Raw genomic sequence first — 22,072 nt, forward strand, 5'->3', positions numbered from 1 at the left:
CACAGCGTTACCCCAAAGGCACTGTCTGTCCCACTGTCTCCTTTCCCCGCCTGGAATTCTGGCCCCACAATCCCTCATGTGTCCTGGCCTCTTAGCTGAGGGTCTCAACCAATGGAAGTCACCACACAGCCTCCTTAGAGCCATAACAAACGGTCACTTCTGTCTCTGCTCCTGGCTTGTCAGCAGTAGGACACCCAGCTCACCCCACTCGCTTTCGAAGTTTCCCTCCGGCCGCTGTGACCTGCATGCTCTTCTGGTTCTCCTGCCTCACTGGCTCCCCTCAGCTTCTATGGCTGATTTTCATACTGCTGCCTACTCTGTAGGCAGACACCAGAGCTCACCCCTCAGCCATTCCCTCTCCCCAACCCCACCGACCCCTCTCTCTCAGCCAGCACCCCGAGGCTAAAGGTCACCTCTATGACTCCCACATCTGAATATCTGAATGTATCTGCAACCTCAGCCTTGACCTCTCCCCCGAGCCTCAGATGTACATTTCTAGCCATCTCTTCAACATCCCTACCTGCACATCCAACAGGCATCGCACACTCACCATTTCCAAAACAATTTTTGGTTCCTCCTCCCAAATTCCTCCGCCCTCCGTCTTCTCACATCTATTCCGGCACCGTCATCACCCAGACGCTCAAATAAAAACCATAAGTCTCGTCCTCTTTCACCCTCCACACCCAGTCCTTCAAGTAAATCCTGCCAACTCTGCCTCTGTGACACATTTTGCATCCATTCTTTTCTCCCCCATCCCCATCACCACCGGCCTAGTCCACAGGCTTTGCACCACACATAGAGTAAAACCAAGCCCTTCAGGCCAGATCTTACCCTGCTGTCTTGGCCTCCCATCTCTTGTCACCCTCCCTCTTGCTCACTCCATTACAGTCGCACTGCTTTCTCTGTCTCTCAAACATGAGTGCTCATCCCCATTTCAGGGACGCAAACAGTCTTCTGCCTGCAATACTGCTCCTTGAGATTTTTGCACAAGGGGCTTCCTCTTATTCAGGTAACAGCTTAAATGTCACCTCCTCCAAGAAGCCCTCCATGACCGTGCAGTTTGCCTCCCAGCGTCTGTGACCTGCATGTCCCAGCTCCATACTTTAATGTTCTGCAAAGCTCTTATCAACTGTCTGATAGTTTTCTTGTTTCTTTTTCTCTTTCTTCTCCCCCACTGTCTATCTCAGCAGCTGCTGTATCACTGCGCCACAGTCCCTGGCACTCAGGCCGTCTTCATTTACATTTTAATAAAGAAAAGAATGAATGCCTGTGTGACCTACTTTAGGAAATGAAGTTATGTGAGGATAAGCTCTTTGATTCTGAGGACCAGCCAACCTTAAGGTGAGTCAGAGTTATAATGATCAGGGACCACCAGGTGGCGCTAAAGACTAAGGTGAGAACCTATTCGCTAAGCTGCAGTTTTTTGGCCCAAGTGACAAATGGCCAGCTCACCACTGAGAACACTTGGAGTCAGCACATACCTAAGGGGGACCCTGGAATAGGGTGTCTCCAGCGACTCAGTCAGCCGGGCAGAGGACCTGGGGCTAGGCCTGGGTTGTCTCTGGGGCTGGGCCTCAGCTTTCCCATCTGTCTGTTGGGTGTAGATAGACTTATTGTCCAGGCTCTTCTGGTTCAGACCCTTCCTGTGGCAGAATCGTGGTGGGAGGAAAGTGAGATAAAAGGGGCCCCTTTTCTTTTCTCTTGTATTTTCAGGGACCCTTCCTCTTATGAGGGTTGAGGAGGTCCTGGAGGAGAGGGGGGGAAATGTATTTTTCTAAACAAGCGAATGTTAAAACCATTATTAGCTAAGGATTCAATAAAAATAGACCATCAGCCCTAGTCAGTATGGCTCAATGGATATCCATAGAGCATCAGCCCGCAGACTGAAGTTCTAGTCTGCTCAAGCATACGACCTCGGCTGCAGGCTCAATCCCTGGCCCTGGTCCGGTGTGTGCAGGAGGCAACCAATCAATATGTCCCCCACATTCATGTTTCTCTCTCTCTGCCTCTCCCCCTCCCTTCTACTCTCTCTAAAAATCCATGGAGACCCTAGCTGGTTTGGCTCAGTGGGCAGAGCATCAGCCCGCAAACTGAAGGGGTTCGATTCTGGTCAAGGGCACATACCTTGGTTGCAGACTCCTCCCTGCCCCAGGCCCCAGTCCGGGCTCATGCAGGAGGCAACCAATGTGTTTCTCTCATATCAATGTTTCTCTCTCTCTTTCCTTTTCTCTTCTACTCTCCCTAAAAAATCAATGGAAAAATATCCTCAGGTGAGGATTAACAAAACAAAACAAAATCAGTGGAAAAGCCAAAACCGGTTTGGCTCAGTGGATAGAGCGTCGGCCTGCGGACTGAAAGGTCCCAGGTTCGATTCCGGTCAAGGGCATGTACCTGGGTTGCGGGCACATCCCCAGTAGGAGATGTGCAGGAGGCAGCTGATCGATGTTTCTCTCTCATCGATGTTTCTAACTCTCTATCTCTCTCCTTTCCTCTCTGTAAAAAATCAATAAAATATATTAAAAAAAAAAATCAGTGGAAAAAATCTCCTTGGGCCCTAGCTGGTTTTGCTCAGTGGATAGAGTGTTGGCCTGTGGATTGAAAGGTCCTGGGTTTGATTTGATCAAGGGCACATGCCCGGGTTGTGGGCTCCATCCCCAGTGTGGGGCGTGCAGGAGGCAGCCAATCAATGATTCTCTCTCGTCATTGATGTTTCTATCTCTCTCTCCCTCTCTGAAATCAATAAAAATATATATATTTTTAAAATCTCCTTGGGTGCAGATTTAACAATAATAACAAAAAAATACTAGTAGGCCAACAGCTAGGCTTGCCAGCCAGCCAGGATCCACAGGCCCCAGTATCGAGGAAATCCTGACAAGCAACAGGGAGAAGCATGGATCTGTCCAGTGTCTTCACTTTCTTCCGTCAGATAAAACACACATGCAAAATATGCTCAACAAACTGCTCCTCATGAACTCAAGGGAGAGAGGAAGAAGAGGGAGGGACAATTCCAAGAGGGAAATTCAAGTCTCAAAAACCCTAATCTTCAGTAAGAATGAATTTTACTGCCCTGACCGGTTTGGCTCAATGGATAGAGCGTTGGCCTGCGGACTGAAAGGTCCCAGGTTCGATTCTGGTCAAGGGCATGTACCTTTGTTGCAGGCACATCCCCAGTAGGAAGTGTGCAGGAGGCAGCTGATCAATGTTTCTAACTCTCTATCTCTCTCCCTTCCTCTCTGTAAAAAAATCAAGATATATATATATATATATTTTTTTTAAAAAAAAAGAGTGAATTTTACTGCATACCTCAAAGTGGTCAAGGTGCCAAAAGTGAGCGGGTTATACCTCTTGCTAGAACCCTCTTCCTTGTCCCGATTCCACACAGCCCCAAAAGATAAGGGGGCACCTTCCTGGGGGCATATTCAGGCCCAGAGCCAATGAAAGACTCGGGAGCAGAGCCTCAGGTCCTTGTCAAATACTCAAGGGCAAGCAGGGGTAGAGTTTCCTTCCCACATAGGAGCCCCAGCCCAGGCTGGCAGGCCTCTTTTGGGGAGCAGACCCCAAATCAAAAGGCAGACTAAAATAAAGACGAATTTACAAACATACAGATATATACATATATATCGCCTTTATTGAGATGATTCACATGCCATACCATTCATTCATTGAAATTGTACATCAACGGTTTTCAGTATATTCAGAGTTGTGCGACTATTACCACAATCAATTTTAAAACATCTTGCCGAAACCGGTTTGGCTCAGTGGATGGAGCGTCGGCCTGCGGACTGAGGGGTCCCGGGTTCGATTTCGGTCAAAGGGCATGTGCCTGGGTTGCGGGCACATCCCCGGTGGGGGATGTGCAGGAGGCGGCTGATCGATGTTTCTCTCCCATCGATGTTTCTAACTCTCTATCTCTCTCCCTTCCTCTCTATAAAAAATCAATAAAATATATTAAAAAAAAAAAAATTTTAAAACATCTTATCACCATAAATGGAATTCCTATACCCATCAGCAGGTGCTCCCTATTTCCCCCCAACTTCTTCCTTCTTCCCCCCACCCCCACCCCACCCCACCCCAGCTCTGGCTACCACCAGTCTACTTTCTGTCTCTATGGATTTGCCTGTCCTGGACTCTTCATATAAATGGAATCATACAATATATATATGGCCTGTTGTGCCTGGCTTCTTTCACTTGGCATGCTTTCAAGGGTCAGCCATGTGTGGAATATGTCAGTACTTCATTCCTTTCTGTGGCTGAATGATATTTCATTGCATGAACACACTACACTTGGTTTATCCATTCATCAGTTGATAGACACTTGGGTTGTTTTCACCTTTGGCTATCAAGAGTAACACTGCTATGAACATTCATGTATGAGTTTTTGTGTGAACCTATATTCTCACAAATATTAAATATTGGGTATATTCCTAGAATTAGAATTGCTGGATCAAATGGTAACTCCATGTTTAACCATTTGAGGAATGCTAGACTGTTTTCCAAAGTGGCTGCACCAGTTTGCTTCCCCACCAGCAATGTGTGAAGGCTTCAATCTCTCCATATCCTTTGCAAACATTTGCTGTGTCTTTGATTCTATCCATCCTAGTGGGTGTGAAGTGGTATCTCATTGTGGCTTGATTGGCATTTTCTTCATGATCGATGATGTTGAACATCTTTTCATGTGGTAATTGGCCATTTGTATATCTTCTTCAAAGAACTGTCTATGCAAATCCCTGGCCTATTTTTGAATTGGGTCATTTGCCTTTTTAGTGTTGAGTTACAAGAGTTCTTTATATATTCTAAATACAAATTCCTCATCAGCTACATGATTTGCAAACATTTTCTCCCATGGGTTGTCTTTTTACTTTCTTGATATTTGCTTTATGTTTTAAGAATATGATTAGAGCCGAAACCAGTTTGGCTCAGTGGATAGAGCGTCGGCCTGCGGACTGACGGGTCCCAGGTTCGATTCCGGTCAAGGGCATGTACCTGGGTTGTGGGCACATCCCCAGTGGGGGGTGTGCAGGAGGCAGCTGATCGATGTTTCTCTCTCATCGATGTTTCTAACTCTCTATCTCTCTCCCTTCCTCTCTGTAAAAAATCAATAAAATATATTTTAAAAAAAAAGAATATGATTAGAGTTCTGAGAATTATATATATATATATATATATTGATTTCAGAGAGGAAGGGAGAAGGAGAGAGAGATAGAAACATCAATGATGAGAGAATGATTAATTGGCTGCCTCCTGTATGCTCCACACTAGGGATCAAGCCTGCAACCCAGACATGTGCCCCAACGGGGAATCTAACTGTGACCTCCTAGTTCATAGGTTGATGCTCAACCACTGAGCCATGCCAACCAGGCCCTTGGAATTGTTTTATCTTAGCACGTTGTTCCTATAATCATGATGTAGACTCTCTTATTTTCCCTCATAAATACTTTTGGCCTTAAATAATATTTTGTTTGCTATTTGTATAGATATACCAGCTTTCTTGGGTTAATGTTTTCTATCCATTTACTTTCAAACTTCCATATCCTTATTTTAGGTGTTTCTTTGGTAAACAGCATGAATCTGGACTCTTTTCCAAATTCAATCTGACAGGCAATCTGGCCAAGTTGGTGCATTGGCAATTACCGTGGCTCAGGCTAATCAGAGGTGCCTGCCTACTCCCCCCTGGAGAAGTCTGCCAATTGGAGGTGGGAATGGCTTCGGGAGGCCATGCCTTCCCAATGGGGTACAGACACTTCATGCCTCTCCTGCTCCTCCTCTTCCATAAGGTTTGGCAGTCTCTGCCCTTCAGTAGGGGTCCGGAGATACAGCCTGTCAGAGTTGGGAAAACAGGCCAAAAGAGAGAGCTTGCCCAGTGAATGGCTGGAGACAACTAGCACACCTGTGAGTCTCTGTGTGCACCTATAGTGCATGCACACACCTGTGTGTTTTGAGGCTGTTCTTGAGGTTGCACCATAACATGGACCTCTAAGTGGTGATATTTTTAAAAATGTGATCCTTGCTGAACCAGTTTGGCTCAGTGGATAGAGCGTCGGCCTGCGGACTGAAGGGTCCCGGTTCGATTCCGGTCAAGGGCATGTACCTTGGTTGTGGGCGCATCCCCAGTGGGGGGCGTGCAGAAGGCAGCTGATTGATGTTTCTCTCTCATCGATGTTTCTAACTCTCTATCCCTCTCCCTTCCTCTCTGTAAAAAACCAATCATATATATATATATATATATATATATATATATATATATATATATATATATATATATATAAAATGTGATCCTTATGGCCCTGGCCTGGTAGCTGTTGGTTACAGCGTCGTCACGCCAGGGTTGTGAGTTCAATCCCCCGTCAGGGCACATAGTAGAAGAATAAACCAATGAATGCATGGAAAAGTGGAACAACAAATCGATGTTTCTCTCTCTCCCTTCCTCTCTCTAAAATCAATCAATCAATCAATAAAAAATAATAAAATTTAAATATGATGCTTTAAAAAAGTACCCATATGCCAATATGCCCACATTTGTGACAAGCTATTCATTACAAATGGTTTCTCTCTGCCTCAGCTCTTCCAAACCCCTTTCCTGCCCCTGTCCTCCCAGACATGGGAATTTCATCCAGTCTAGGTCCACATATGGCCCAAGACAAACCTAGAAACCAGCTACTGGGGGCTGGACTGGGCCACCTGAAGGTCCGTGAGATATATCCCAAACCTCGGTTGGGAGGGAGGAAGCCAGGGGGCTGGGGGCAGACTGTCAGCAGGAGGTGGGCAAGGTGGGGGAGGAGCACAAGAGGCAGAGCCAGGGGTTCAGGAGGGGCTGCTGAAAACCAGTGGAAGGGCCCTTCACCTCCCAGCCTGCATGTGCCCTTGGCCCCAGAGCACAGGAGCTTGTAGGAGGCAGTGGATGGACACGTGTCTAAATCAACCCAGGGAACAATGCCCACCAGCTACCAGCTGACTCCATCACTCAAATCAAATGGCATTTTCTTGGCTCCAACTACCTTTGCTGGTGGGCAGAGCCCCAGGGAGAGGCTCAATTCCAGCTGGCCAGGAAGAGACCAGTTCCCAGGAAAGGAACCGGGGCCACTGTACCCTCTGGGTCCCAAAGGCAGCCCAACCTCTCCACTCACCTGTCCCCAGGACTCCCTGCCCGCTCCTCCCTTCTCTACTCCTCTCTCCCCCGTCTCCGTGCCCAGCTAACTACATCCATCTCTGAGCTGGTCAAAGTTCTCCCAGAGGATTGTTTGCAACGAGGTATATATGTGTGCCTGTATGTGTATGAACACACCCATGGCACCTAGACAGGCAAATACATACGTATCGTGTGCCTAGCCCTAGACCATATGTGCCTAGACCTTGAACCCTCCTTTTTGGGGGTTACTTTGCCAGTAGTCCCTATATCACCTACAATGAATGTTAAAGTGACAATCACTTTCGCCCTAGCCGGTTTGGCTCACTGGATAGAGCGTCGGCCTGGGGACTGAAGAGTCCCAGGTTCGATTCCGGTCAGGGGCATGCACCTTGGTTGCAGGCACATCCCCAGTGGGGGATGTGCAGGAGGCAGCTGATCGATGCTTCTCTCTCATCGATGTTTCTGACTCTCTATCCCTCTCCCTTCCTCTCTGTAAAAAATCAATAAAAATATATTTTTTAAAAAATGACAATCACTTTCAACTGAAAAGTCCCTTAAAAGTCATCCAGTTCAGCTCTGGCCAGTGTGGCTCAGTTGGTTGAGTGTCACCCCATGCACCAAAAGACTGCCTGTTCAATTCCTGGTCAGGGCACATGCCCTGGTTGTGGGTTTGGTATCCGGTCCTGGTGCATGCAGGAGCAACCAATTGATGTTTCTCTCTCTCTCACTCCCTCTCCCTTCCTCTCTCTCTAAAATCAATTTAAAAAAAAAAAAAGGCCCCACCGACCAGTTCGGTTCAGTGGACAGAGCATCGGCCTGCGGACAGAAGGATCTTAGGTTCGATTCCGGCCAAGGGCACGGACTTCAGTTGCAGGATCCTCTCCAGCCCGGGCCCTGGTTGGGGCATGTTCTGGAGGCAACCAATTGATGTATTTCTCTCCCATCGATGTTTCTCTCTGTCTTTCCCGCTCTCTTCCACTCTCTCTAAAATCAATGGAAAAATATTCTTGGGTGAGGATTTAAAAAAAAGAAAAGTCATCCAGTTCAACCTTCCCAATGCTTCCCAGTGGGTCACTATTGGTATTTGGGCAGGATTAATTCTTCCTTGACGGGACCTACTCCCAACCCACTGCATGAGTTTAGTATCCTGGTCCCCAAACTCTAGCGGGCACAAAACATTAGAAGCACCCCATGTCATTGTGACAACCAGAAATGCCCTCACAAGTTTGCAAGCTCTCATGGAGGTGTGACGGACAGTAGTCCCAGGTGTGAATCCTGTAGGTGCTGTCAGTGGCTGGGTTTTCTCCGCAGAAGCTCTGGAAAGGACTTAACGCCCAGGGATTGTTGGCTCTCCACCTCCTGCAGCCACCTACCCACCCACAGGCAGGGCTATCTGAGGGAAGGCTCCACCTCACTACTCCAGTTCTTCCCTCGGGGCCACCCAAGTCCAACCCCTCTGCCTGGGCCTCACAATGCTCCTAGGAAACCAGGCCTGAGGCAGGAACTGCGGTGTGGTGGGCCTTGCAAACAGGTGTGTGTGTGTGGGGGGGGGGGGGGGGCAGGAGAGGGTGGGGGGTGTCTGGTGGGCTGGAGGGGCTCCCCCCGGAAGAAAAGAAGCCCTTATGACCAGCAAGAAAGCTGCAGAAACAAAGTGGAGTGTGAGCTCGACCAGGTGGCAGCTCCAGGCCTGAGGCTTCTGCATACAGATGTCCAGATACTGACAGGACCGCCCCCTCTCTGGCCCTTCCAGTCTACTGCTCCTCCAGGAGGGCCGGTGGGGGTTGGGAGGGGAGGCCTGCAGCAGCTGGTGTGCTGTGCAGCGTGGCTGGTGAGGACGCAGGTGAGGGTGCCCGGGAGTGTTGGTGATGGTGCTGCCCATGTCTCTTCATGGACCCATGCACTCCGTTCCCCTGGGTGCGTGCTGAGGGCAACAGTTGCGGGGTGACAGAGTGCGCCATCTGCAGCTTTGCAGAAACTGCCCAAGTGCTTCCCGAGGTAGTTTTCCCCAGCGTCCACTCCACCCTGCACTGCCCTGGTCGTCGTCCACATCCTCCAGGTGCCTTTTACAGAAGAGACCGGAGGGCTGGGACCTGCCTGGATTGGGACCTCACGGTGCCACCTGCCCGCCCCACGCCTCTTCTGGGGCCTCATCTGGGGCCTAAATTTTTTGCCTGACCCTTCAGTGATTAGCATTTCTGATTTTTTTTTTTTTTTTTTTTATTTTTTTTTTACAAAAACACCCTTGAGTAGTTTTAAGTAAATTTTATTGAGATGAAGACCTTCTCTGGAAGTCAGATCTATGCACACAACCAGCCTTCCATCTGGCAAACAAGCTAAGGATACTTACCTGGATTTTTAGAATCCAATTTGCAAATGATTATCTTCTTCTTTTTTTTTTTTTTTTTTTCATAGTAAATGTTTCTACCCAGAGAGGGTCTTTCCATTGGACCTTTCTAAAGTAACTCCCTTTGCAACAGATTTGAAATAAAATTTGAACTCAGCACGTCCTCTCATGCGCTCTCTTCTCATCGGCTTTACCACCACCACGCTTTTCGAAAATGAAACTAAGAAAAGAAACTACAGTTATCAAAACAGAAATTGTGCGGGGAGACTGTTTTCGCATCACTTTAACTTTTCAGAAAGATTCCCTTAGGTTCCCTGAACAGGCCTCCTTGAACCCTGGATGGCTGAAAGCGCACCCCCACCTCCGCCCCGCCCCCAGCCGCACGGGGCACGTAAAAGGGGAAGAAAAACTAGCCTTTAGCAGCCTCTGCCAGCTGCAGGTGAGCGCTCGAGGTGAAGGATCGAAAGGATCCTGTGAGTCAAGAGGAAAATCACGTTTGATTTACATAAGTCTCGTTTGGGCCAGGTTTTCCCCAACGTTTTCCCACCCCCAGCACCCCAGCACCCCCAACCCCCTTTCCGCCCAAGCCCCTCCCCGCCCCCGTCCTAGCTCACCTTCGGGCCGGCTCCCAGTTCCCTCCCGAGCAAGTCCGACCTGTCACCTGTCAGACACTCGCCCAGAGCACAGACGAGTCACACGGTCTGGAACAGGCCCCAGCAGGGAGTGTCCAGAGCTGCACCCCGCTCTCGCGTCCACGCCCGCTGCGGGGTTACCAGCGGGGCTGGAACCCGCAACGCCGACCCGAGCTCTGGGCCCGCCGCCCAGGTCCGCGGTCCCAATCTGGGGGTCCAGGTCCCTAACCTGGGATCTCCCGGAAGTCGGCCCAGAGGGTCCACCCCATCCTTCCCTCTCCCCTCCCCTCCCCACCACTGCCCCCCTCACTCCCCTCCCCCCTCCCGAGCCACCATCTTTTATGGGGAGAAGTCCTCTAGGCCGTCTCCCTCTTTCTTAGTTATTCTAATTGACTGCTAAGGGCACCTTTTGTCAACTGTAGAGAGCTATGCAAATGCCCGGGGTGGTACTGTTATTACTCACAGGAGCTGGGGTTCAAAATCACTAAGGATTCTAGCACCCACTCCCGTCCGTTCCGCGCTGGGTGCCCCTGCCCCCCCCCCCCCCCCCCCCCCCCCCCCCCCCCGCCGCTGCCGCGTCGTCCGTTTCCTCCTGGGTGGCCGGCTGGTTGGAAACCCCACGCGGAGGCTTTCCGCTCCGAGAGAGGAGAGAGGGCGATTTGCCAGCTGCGCGCGGCGTGCAAAGAGCTTGAACTTTGGAGCCCGACGGGCAATGGCTGGAGTCCTTCCTGGACCCTCGAGTTTTACCTTCGGCTCATCACTAATCGGAGCCTCGGTTTTCTCACCCGTGAAAGGGGACTGAAGACCCTCCTCAGAGTGTTGTCATGCCCAGAAAATGCAGATAAAGCCTGTGGAGCTCCCTTAAGAATGGCAGTTGTGTCTGCGCCCTAGAGGCCATGGCCTACCCCTGGCCAGTGTGGCTCAGTTGGTTGAGCGTCGCCCCAAGCGCCCAGAGGTCGCTGGTTAGGCTCTGATCAGGCCCTTGGGGCTCGATCCCCTATGAGGGGCAGGTGTGAGCCGCATGCAGGAGGCCAGATCTCATTGATGTTTCTCTTCTTCTCCCTTCCTCTCTCTCTCTCAAATCAATTTTATTTTTAAATATATGTTTATTGACTTCAGAGAGGAAGGGAGGGGGAGAGAAAGAAAGAAACATCAATGAAGAGAATCACTGATCGGCTGCCTCCTGCATGCCCCCCACGGAGGATGGAGCCCCCAACCAGGGCATGTGCCCTTGACCCTAATGGAACCTGGGACCCTTCAGTCCACAGGTTGATGCTCTATCCACTGAGCAAAACCAGCTAGGGCTCTCAAACTCATTTTATTTTATTTTAAAAATATATTTTATTGATTTTTTACAGAGAGGAAGGGAGAGAGATAGAGAGTTAGAAACATCCATCAGCTGCCTCCTGCACACCCCCGACTGGGGATGTGCCCGAAACCAAGGTACATGCCCTTGCCCAGAATCGAACCGGGGACCCTTGAGTCCACAGGCCAATGCTCTATCCACTGAGCCAAACCGGTTAGGGCTTTTTTTTTTTTTTTAAATATATTTCAAATCCATTTTAAATAAATACAATAAAAGTTCAGGGCCTGTGAGTGGTCAGGCAGGGGGTAGGGGTGAGGTGGGGGTGGGGGCAGCTGTTTCCAACGCTGTGGGAGGTTAAAATAAGGATACCCTAGCCCTAACCAGTTTGGCTCAGTGGATAGAGCATTGGCCTGGGGACTGAAAGGTCCCGGTCCGATTCCGGTCAAGGGCATGTACCTTGGTTGCGGGCACATCCCCAGTAGGAGGTGTGCAGGAGGCAGCTGATCGAGGTTTCTCTCTCATCGATGTTTCTAACTCTCTATCTCTCTCCTTTCCTCTCTGTAAAAAATCAATAAAATATATTTTAAAATAAAATAAAATAAGGATACCTGTTAAATTTGAATTTCAGATATGCAACTACTTTTTTTAAAAATTTTAAGTATGTAAGTTCCATGCAATTCTTGGGATATACTCATACTAAAAAAAAATTACAATCTGCAATTGAAATGTCTCTGGCAACCCTCACAGAGGCTAAGGCGCTGTCCTCTGGGTTTCTATCTTTGACGCTCGGCTTCATTTATAATATAAGAAAAGTAAATTAAAACTAGGAGATACCATTTTGCACGGATCAGGTTGGGGTTTCTTGCCACCTGAGAGAAGCCTTCATTTGGGACTGGGAACTCGGAGAGACAGGGTGAGAGCCACCGGAAGAAGGAAGAAGCGTGGGTCAAAGCAGGAGAAGGCTCCCATGCCTGTTTGACCACCTTCTGCTCTCAGGCCAGCCACACTCTAGAAACTCTCATGGGGGCTGGGCTCAGTGGGCCTGGTGTCCCCACCCCACCCCCACCCCCAGTTTACCTGCTCCTCCTCCAGCTCCACTGGCCTGGCTACCTGGCCAACAGCCCACTCCCCAACCCACCCTTCCCTGAGTCACAGGGACAGGAGGAGGCTTCATGGAAGGAACTGGAGGTGGTAAATCAGGAGTAAAGTTAGCTCTGTGTTAATTATATCCCAGGGAACCAGGTTGTGTCATTGCAGAAAGCCAGGCGCAGGACACACCCCAGAGGTGGTTTAACCTGCTGTGGCCAGACTGGGCGAATTAACTATCTCCCAACTGGACACAGGACCACTCCATTCCTATTGCCACTGGGAACACATTAATCCAACAAACAACAAACGTTTCCTCCTTTACCTATCCCACAGGTAACCTCCAGTTCACTCATCTTCCACCCTAATGCTCCCTATCACCTGTCTGCCACTCTCCTTCCTCCTCCTCACCCAGTCCGTCCTGCATGGCCACCTCTGATGAATCTCAGGGCCCACATGCCACTGCTTGGCTCAGACTCCTCAGCGCCCACCTGAACTGCTGCAGCCTCCTTACTCCCCACCTAGCCCAGCCTATTCCCAGTATAAGCAGGTCTCGTCTTGCCATTCCCCTGTTGTACATTAGTCTGTTTTGTATCAGAGGCCAAGTCCCAGCCCTTAGGGACAGAAGAGCAGGACAAACCAGAGAGCCTGAATAAAACATGCCTCTTCCAGTAACACCAGAGAAACTGTTACTCATCTCAGGTAAAGGGGCAGGGAAACAGCTCTTGGGAGGGCTGAGGGCCCAGGCTGCCTGGCCTCCTGTCATCTACCGGGGTGATGGGTAGGGGGACACATTGGCTCAGCCTGGGATAGGCGCAAGACCCCACTCCAGTTACAAACTGTCCTCTGGGTTTCTATCTTTGATGCTCAGCCTCATTTATAATATAAGAAAGGTAAATTAAAACTAGGAGATACCGTTTTTCACCTATCAGGTTGGCCAAACAAAAACCCCAACAAAATTGAGTTCACACAGTTAAAGGTGTCTGAAAACAGGCACCAGCACACATTACTGGTGGGAAAGTTAATTGGCAAACTCCTTTGGAGGACAAATTGGTAATATCTATAAAAAAAATCAAGCCCTGACTGGTTTGGCTCAGTAGATAGAGCGTCGGCCTGCAGACTGAAGGGTCCTGGGTTCGATTCCAGTCAAGGGCATGTGCCTTGGTTACGGGCACATTCCCAGTGGGGGGTGTGCAGGAGGCAGCTGATTGATGTTTCTAGCTCTCTATCCCTCTCCCTTCCTCTTTGTAAAAAATCAATAAAATATATTTTTTTTAAAAATCAAATGTACAAACTCTTTGTCCTAGTAATTCCACTTTCAGAAACTGACCTTGTAGGTATACAGGTACCCCAAGACATGTAATATGTACCAGAAAGTTCATTTAGCCATTGTTTTCATAGTTAAAGTTTAGAACCTAAATAGGAAGCTGGTTAAATAAATTATGCTTCAGCCATACAATTACTGTAAATAATATGCGCTAAAAAAATAGTATGCACTATCAGAAATAGGTATTAAAATTAGGTGATCTGAGCTAAGATTTGTTATGTGCAAAAGCAAAGTACAGAACAGTGAGTACAGCATATAAAGTTTGTGATTTAAAAAAATGTAAAGGTTTGGTATGTGAAGAACGTCTCTGGAAGGATAAATAAGAAAAGTCAACAGCAGTACCCTCGGGTGGAATGCTGGGAGATCAAGAATAGCAGTGGGAGGGAGGCTTACTTTTTGTGCCTTTAAAACAGGTTTTTATTGATCTATTTTTTTGTTTGTTTGTTAATCTTCACCTGAGGATATTTTTTCCATTGCTTTTCAGAGAGAGTAGAAGGGGTTTGGGGAGAGGGAGAGAGAAACGTTAATGTGGGAGAGACACATCAACTGGTTGCCTCCCGCAGGGAGCAAACCTGCAACCCAGGTATGTGCCCTTGACCAGGAGTGGAATCCACAACCCTTCAGTGCTCAGGCGGGTGCTCTAACCACTGAGTAACACTGGCCAGGGCCTTTTTTGTGCCTTTTGAATTTTGTGAAATATTAACAAATTAACCAAAATATTATAAAATGCATATATATATGTATATATATATATACACACACACACACATCTATATATGATGTATGAGTGTATATACAATAATTTTTAAAGTAGGTAACTTTTTACAACAGTGCTCCATGAGAGAAGGTAATGAGCGTATTAAAAAGCTGCAGGGCCCTGGGCAAGGCCCTGCTCCTCCCTAGACCTCATATTCCACCCATATAATGAAGTTTGGGACCAGAAGACTATTCCTGCACTATTCCTAAATTTTACAGCTAACCAACCCAATTAAGTACTGGGGTAGTGTGTGGCCATAAGATGACATTGGATGGCCTGAGTAAGGGGGGCAGTATGAACTGGCATTGATCAAACCAGGAGGCAGTGCCCGTCACCCGATGGGGAAGGGTCTCACTCCACCTGAGCAGGTGACGAGGGCAAACCTGCATTTGCCCGCACTGGAGGAGTCTGCCCGGCCTTTGCCAGCTTCTGCAGATGTCAGTTCCCCAGGGCTTGGAAGCTTCTCCCTCCCATCACGTGTCTGCCCACCTGTCTCTGCCCACTGAGGCCCTTGGCTGGCCCAGGGGAGGAACTAAAGATAGCAGCAGAACAGGTTCTGTGGGGGCAGAGAGAAGATGCAGCTCTCCTCTTTGACTGAGGTCCTGGCCTCCCTCTGGCTCTCTGCCTTCTGGATCAGGCTCTGCCTAGCTCACCCATCTCCCACAGCACTGTGCCCATTCAAAGGAGGAAGCGTCCACACCGTGGTAGAGCGTGACCCACCCAGCTCCTTCCCCAACCAGGCCTCCTCCTTTAACAGAGGATGTCTGTGCAGGAGGCTGGGAGACCTGAGATGCCCGCTACACTGAGCCTCCCTGGGAGGAGAGAGACAGCAACCTGAGCCCTCAGAGCACACTCAGTGGAAGCCACCTCCCCCCACAGTCTCCTGCTAGGTTAGTACTGGGCTTTTCCCTTGCGATGGGAGCCAAAGGGAAAATCCATGGGAATTGCAGGAGTCAAAGTTGGACCTGTTTCCTGTCCCTCATTCTCTCTCCTTTCCTCTCTGGGTTTTCGAACCAGAGGACCAGTGTTTCTGTCCTAGATTGGCCTTGGCTCCCTGACAAAGTCACTCCCCTTCCTGGGGCCTCATAGTCCACCTGCAAGAAGAGGGGCTCAGGCCCAGGAGACTGTCTGTTACCAGGTGCCCCCAGGTAGTTCTGATGCAGTTGGTCTGGCCGGGCTTAAAGAAGCCTTCCTCTGGTGCATTGCAGAGAGGTTTTGTCTTACATTTTTCCTGTGTGTTCCCTCCGAAGCCGAGGGTCCTAACTGGGCAAGCTTCTGGGAACGAGGCAGATGAGCCTCTTGGTGGGCCTTGACTCTGAAAGCTGCTGCCATCATTTAGCTTCTACCTGAAGCCTGAGAAAGAAGCCAATGAAAGAAGAGCAGAGCCAAGCAGAGATAGAGACCTGCCTGGGGACCTCACCTGAGCCCTGATTTAGTTACGGAAGCCAGCCCAGCTCTTGGAGTCAGGGGACCCAATACATCCTTAGGCATAAACCATCGTCTGTTAAAGGAGGAGGCCTGGTTGGGGAAGGAGCTCGGTGGGTCATGCTCTACCACGGTGTGGACGCTTCCTCCTTTGAATGGGCACAAGGAGGTGGGAAGGGGATTCCAGGAAGATGGCTGAGCTAGGCAGAGCCTGATCCGGAGGGGAGAATGATGTGGAGAATGGCACCACAGCCATGCCAGGTTGTACCCCATCCTCACCCCAAATTTACACTCTGTGTCTGCCTAAGAGTCAAAAATAAGTGAAAGAAGTAATGTAAAGCACGCATTAAGTTTGCCCTGAAGTCCCATTTCCTCCCATGAAGTACGTAATGAGTAAAACCTCTTCTGAGTTTAACAGCAGGCTCAGTTATTTTATGGCGCAAGAGAGTGACTGCTTCACCCTGGCCGGTTTGGCTCAGTGGATAGAGCATCAGCCTATGGACTTAAGGGTCTCGGGACTTACGGGGCACATGCCCAGGTTGCCAGCTAGATCCCCAGTAGGGGTTGTGCAAGAGGCAGCCCATCAGTGATTCTTACCATGGATGTTTCTATCTCTCTCTCTCTCCCTCTCCCTTCCTCTCTGAACTCAATAAAAATACATCTATTTTAAAAAGGCAGTGTGCCCCTGTCTTAGTTTGGACGCCCTCAGAGGCAGACCCTGAGACAAAGATTTGAATGCAGAGATTTATTTGGCAGGTGATCCCAGGAACCCCTGTAGATAAGCAAGGATGTGAAGAAAGCCAGAACAAAGCATTGCCAGGCAGGTCACCTCTGTGGGCAGCAGACTCGATTTTTCAGGGACTCTGGGGGCCAGCATAGAACATGTCCCTCAGACTTTTGATAATTTGGGGTAAATAACAACTCACATCAGTCACCAAGTGAGAACTGCTGGGGGCCTGACGGGTGTGTTAGTTCTCCTGCACTTTGGGCCTGCCACACCGGCAGAGCGGGCTCCAGCCAGAGAAAGCTTCCCACCACAGAGAGAAGCAGAGGGCAGCATTGGCAGTGCCCCACCTTTGTAAGCCCAGCGGTTCCTTTGGAAGAATTACCGTAAGTGTTTTGATTATATCATTATATCAACATACACATTGCCAAAGTATAGCTAATAAGGTAACTAGGTGGAGTTATGCTTTTTGGTTTGTTTTTTTTAATCCTCACCAGAGGGTATGTTTTTTATTGATTTTTTTTTAATATATTTTATTGATTTTTTTACAGAGAGGAAGGGAGAGAGATAGAGAGTTAGAAACATTGATGAGAGAGAATCATCGATCAGCTGCCTCCTGCACATCTCCCACTGGGGATGTGCCCGCAACCCAGGTACATGCCCTTGACCGGAATCGAACCTGGGACCTCTCAGACCGCAGGCCGACGCTCTATCCACTGAGCCAAACCGGTTTCGGCTGTTTTTTATTGATTTTAAGAGAGTGAAACATCGATATGAGGGAGGAATGTCAATTAGTTGCCTCTAGTACGCACCCCAACCTGGCCAGGGATTGGACCTGCAACCCAGGCACGTGCCCTTGACTGGGAATCAAACCCCAACCTTTTAGGAAGCCACTCTAACCAACTGAGCCACACCGACCAGGGCAAGTTATGCTTTTTTCTTTGGGGGTGGTGGTGGTGGTGGTGGTGGTGGTGGTGGTGGTAGTGTTTTAGTACATAGAGTGTTTATGGGACTTTGTCAAAAATAAATGGGCGTGAACTTGCTCTTGTGTAAATCAACATGCTCTGTCCAGAGTCATGCACAGTGCTGGGGACATCACCACCAAGGTGAGTCCCGCTGAAGAACTGAAGTACAGATTCCATCTCAGTCAGAGTCTTTAAGGCATGGGGTTAAATGCCTTTGGTTTTCTTTGGGAATGTTAACCTCTTCAGGGCAAGATGTCTGTCTGCATGTAAGGTGGAAATTAGATCCTGAATGCTACAAAGATTACTTTTCGCCTCCAGCCTTTTCTCATTTGCACAACCTGCTGAATGAATGTGTGAGAAATAAGTGCAGGAATGAATAAACAATGATTGTCTGAAAGAGTGAATAAGTGATTTTTTCAACTGTGCCAGGAATATTACAGGGTCATCTATCAGCCTCTTTTGATCCTCTTGAAGTAAACAATTTTTAAGAAATAGGTCCTTGCCCTAACCGGTTTGGCTCAGTGGGTAGAGCGTCGGCCTGCGGACTGAAGGGTCCCAGGTTCGATTCCAGTCAAGGGCATGTACCTTGGTTGCGGGCACATCCCCAGTAGGAGGTGTGCAGGAGGCAGCTCATCAATGTTTCTCTCTCATCGGTGTTTCTAACTCTCTATCCCTCTCCCTTCCTCTCTGTAAAAAATCAATAAAATATATTTAAAAAAAAAAAGAAATAGGCCCTGTTGTTTGGAAATGTTAAGTTCAGCAGCCACACCCTCAGGATTTGAACCACTAAGAAATCAACTCAGGACCCTAGCCGGTTTGGCTCAGTGGATAGAACATTGGCCCAGGGACTGAAGGGTCCCGGGTTTGAGTACAATCAGGGGCATAGGCTCGATCCCCAACCCCCTTGCAGGAAGCAACCAATTGATGTGTCTCTCACATTGGTATTTCTCTCTCTCTGTCTCTCCCCCTCCCTTTCACTCTCTCTACTAGTAAAAATCAATGGAAAAATATCCTCAGATGAGGATTAACAAAAATAAAATAAAATTCCCACCTGAATAAATTTCTCCTCTATCATTCTTCTTGAGTTTTCATCTCCTTTCCTTTGTATTAAAGATGGCAGAAAAAGAAAAAGAAATCAACTCACAGGCTCTTCCTAGTCATCAAACAGTGTGTTTCCTTTATTCGTGTATGTGCGTGTACACACATAGCACTGTAAAGAATGGGTGAAGTCCTTGGGATTCAGAGAAGGTGCGGGTGAGGTATTAGGGACAGTCAATGTAGAAAATAAGACTTGCATTAGGCCTTGAAGGACAAAACAAGAAGGGCATTTCTCAGCCTCTATGGAGTGCCAAGCACTGCTCTGAGCTTTTACCTATGTTTTCTCATTTAATCTTCACAGTAATCCCATGAGGTTTTGTTTCCGTTTTATTAGAGAGAAAGCTGAGTTGGCAGGCAGGGAGGGAGTCAAGGGTGTCAACATTTCAGAGCCAGTCTTTGGTCTCAGCACTGCCGTTTAGGAAAGGGAGACAAGTAATCAGGTGATTTCAGCACACGCACTGCTTCTCACCAGCCCATGCTTGACAATCGTTAAAAATCCAGAAACCTGGTAGCCCCAGTGGGGACCTTCTTTGCCGGGAGGACAAGGAGGCTTTGGTAGTCACCACAGCAGCCAGGAAGAATATCACTGCTTCTTGGGCTTCTGCTGTCTGTGCAGACACCAAGAGTGTGGAGTGATTTTATTAGTTCAAACAACTGTGGACTTTTCTGCTCACTCCAGAGTCTATAGCCCATCTGGAGAAGTGGCATCAAATATCCGTGCCCGGAGCTATGGACCCTGAAAGTCCCAGGATGGGGTGTGCCATTCCCACAGTATTAGTCATGCTCACTCACCCTCTTCAGGGTCAAACCCCTTATGAGCCATTGTCTTAGTCGTCTGCTTCAGAGTCAGTCTTTAATGGAGAAGCTGTGTTTTCCTGCCCTGGTCACCCACAGCACACCAGGCACTGTTGTCACCAAGACCACACTTAACAAGCCACGTGTGCTGCCTGGAGTGTGTTCTCATCATGAAAAAGCCATAAAGAGATATAGCAACTGTCAGGCAATTTGTCAGAGAAAGCCTTGGTCAAGCATTCATACGGGAAGATGTATTGAGGGAAGAACATTTTTCCTCGTTCACTCATTCATACACTAGATTGACTATTCAATCCGGTAGCCACTAGACACATGAGCACCTGAAATGTGGCTGGTCTGAATTGATACATACTTTAAGTGCTAAATACACACTGAATTTCTTTTTTTTTTTTTTTAAATATATTTTATTGATTTTTCACAGAGAGAAAGGGAGAGGGATAGAGAGCCAGAAACATCGATGAGAGAGAAACACCGACCAGCCGCCTCCCGCACACCTCCCACTGGGGATGTGCCCGCAACCAAGGCACGTGCCCCTGACCGGAATCGAACCCGGGACCCCTCAGTCCGCAGGCCGACGCTCTATCCACTGAGCCAAACCGGTTTGGCCACACTGAATTTCAAAGGCTTAGTATAAATTAAAAATATAAATGATCTCAAGAATACTTTTTTATATTGATTACATGTTGAAATAATATTTGGGGTATATTGGGAGTTATAAAAACATAGTATGAAGATGATCTCACTTTTTAATTTTTAAAAATGTGGCTATCAGACAATTTGAAATTCCTTATGTGGCTCACTCTAGATTTCTATTAGACAGCACTGCTCTAGAGCTAGAAATAATATGTTAGTTACACAGAGGTTGGGGAGAAAGAGGGAGGATTTTTAAGACAGTGAAACTAGCCCTAGCTGGCATGTCTCAGTGGATAGAGCATCGGCTTGCGGACTGAAAGATCGCAGGTTCGATTCTGGTCAAGGGCATATGCCTGGGTTGTGGGCTCGATTCCCGGTGCGGGGCATGCAGGAGGCAGCCGATCAACAATTCTCTCTCACCATTGATGTTTCTGTCTATCTCTCCCCTTCCTTCCTCTCTGAAATCAATAAAAATATATTTCTTTTATAAAAAAAGACAGTGAAACTACTCTGTATGATACTATAATGGTAGAGATTCGTCATTATACATTTGTCCAAACTCATAGGAAATGCTGATTACACAGCCAGGCTGCTCACAGGCAGGAGGCAGGGCTCCACCACCACTGGACCCCTGCACAGTAGCTCAGGTAGCAATTTCTGAGCATCATCACTATTGCGAGGACCTCTGCTCCTAGGGCCTCTCAGAGCCTTACCACCCTTGACATGCCAATGCCACCTTCCTTATGGCACTGTATCCTCAACTCAAGTCTGGTGGGGGTAAGTCCGATCGGTGGCCAGGTCAAACTTCTGTGCCCTGGCTGCAAAGGAGATTGGGCGGGCAAGTCCTGGCATCTACCTTTGGTAGGAGGGAAATTACCAAAATATAAGAAATGGTATCCAAAGATGCTGAGTGTCTACACCAGGGGTGGGCAAACTTTTTGACTCGAGGGCCACAATGGGTTCTTAAACTGGACTGGAGGGCCAGAACAAAAGCATGGATGGAGTGTTTGTGTGAACTAATATAAATTCAAAGTAAACATCATTACATAAAAGGGTACGGTCTTTTTTTTTTTAGTTTTATTCATTTCAAACGGGCCGGATCCGGCCCGCAGGCCGTAGTTTGCCCACGGCTGGTCTACACATATAACCAATCTCATTACATGCACCAATCACCATTCTGAGACATTTGTCTGCAGCACATGGACCACCAGTATCCTCAACTCTCTTGCCCAGTTGTCTTTGTGTCATACCAGTCCTTAATCATTTCAACTCCCCATGTTCCCTGCGTCTATATCTGGGCAGGTGAGCACTGCTGAAAACCAAATCACACATTGAGCAGACTGGTACCACTATAAACTTGTTCCAGCATCAACTGGAATCTATGGTTGCCTGGTCATCCTTCCTGTTTCCCTCCTCAACTTTCTCTGCTCTTCTCCACAATGGCTATTTCTTAACCCTCCCCACCACCTTATCCCCATGTTCAGCAAGGAGACTTGCTTCCCATTTCACAAAGCACACAGAAGAATCCCCCCACAACCTGCTCCCCCCACACCTGCAAACTCACCTGCATCTATGTGAGTTCTTTCCTCCTTTCCTCTAGTTACAAAGGAAGAAGTATTCCACTTCCTATTTGAAGTCTACTTCTCCACCTGTGCTTTGGGGCACACCTCTTACCCTTCTCAGGGACCCTGCTCAATTTATCACACCCTTGTTCTCCTGAATCTTTATCATTTTCCTTTCCACTGACTCCTTACTGTCAGCAATCCAGATTATTTTCATCTCCTTCATCTTAAAAGACAAGCACAACACAAAACCAACAAAAGCTTCTCCATTGGA

At 48.3% G+C, this 22,072-nt stretch overlaps 1 long non-coding RNA gene across 2 annotated transcripts; it reads right to left on the bottom strand.

Moving 5' to 3' along the window:
• Positions 1-9,514: 9,514 nt before the first annotated feature.
• Positions 9,515-10,339, bottom strand: LOC118672288. Of its 2 annotated transcripts, none has more exons than XR_004973028.1 (2): positions 10,085-10,339; positions 9,515-9,690 (listed from the first exon to the last, which is right to left on the bottom strand). It is a non-coding gene; the product is annotated as an uncharacterized LOC118672288 (long non-coding RNA). The 2 variants fall into 2 exon arrangements; XR_004973029.1 differs by having other exon boundaries at positions 9,515-9,941.
• Between the last annotated feature and the right edge of the window lie 11,733 nt (positions 10,340-22,072).

Source organism: Myotis myotis, unplaced genomic scaffold (genome assembly GCF_014108235.1).
Source record: "Myotis myotis isolate mMyoMyo1 unplaced genomic scaffold, mMyoMyo1.p scaffold_m19_p_17, whole genome shotgun sequence".
Classification (NCBI taxonomy): Eukaryota; Metazoa; Chordata; class Mammalia; order Chiroptera; family Vespertilionidae; genus Myotis; species Myotis myotis.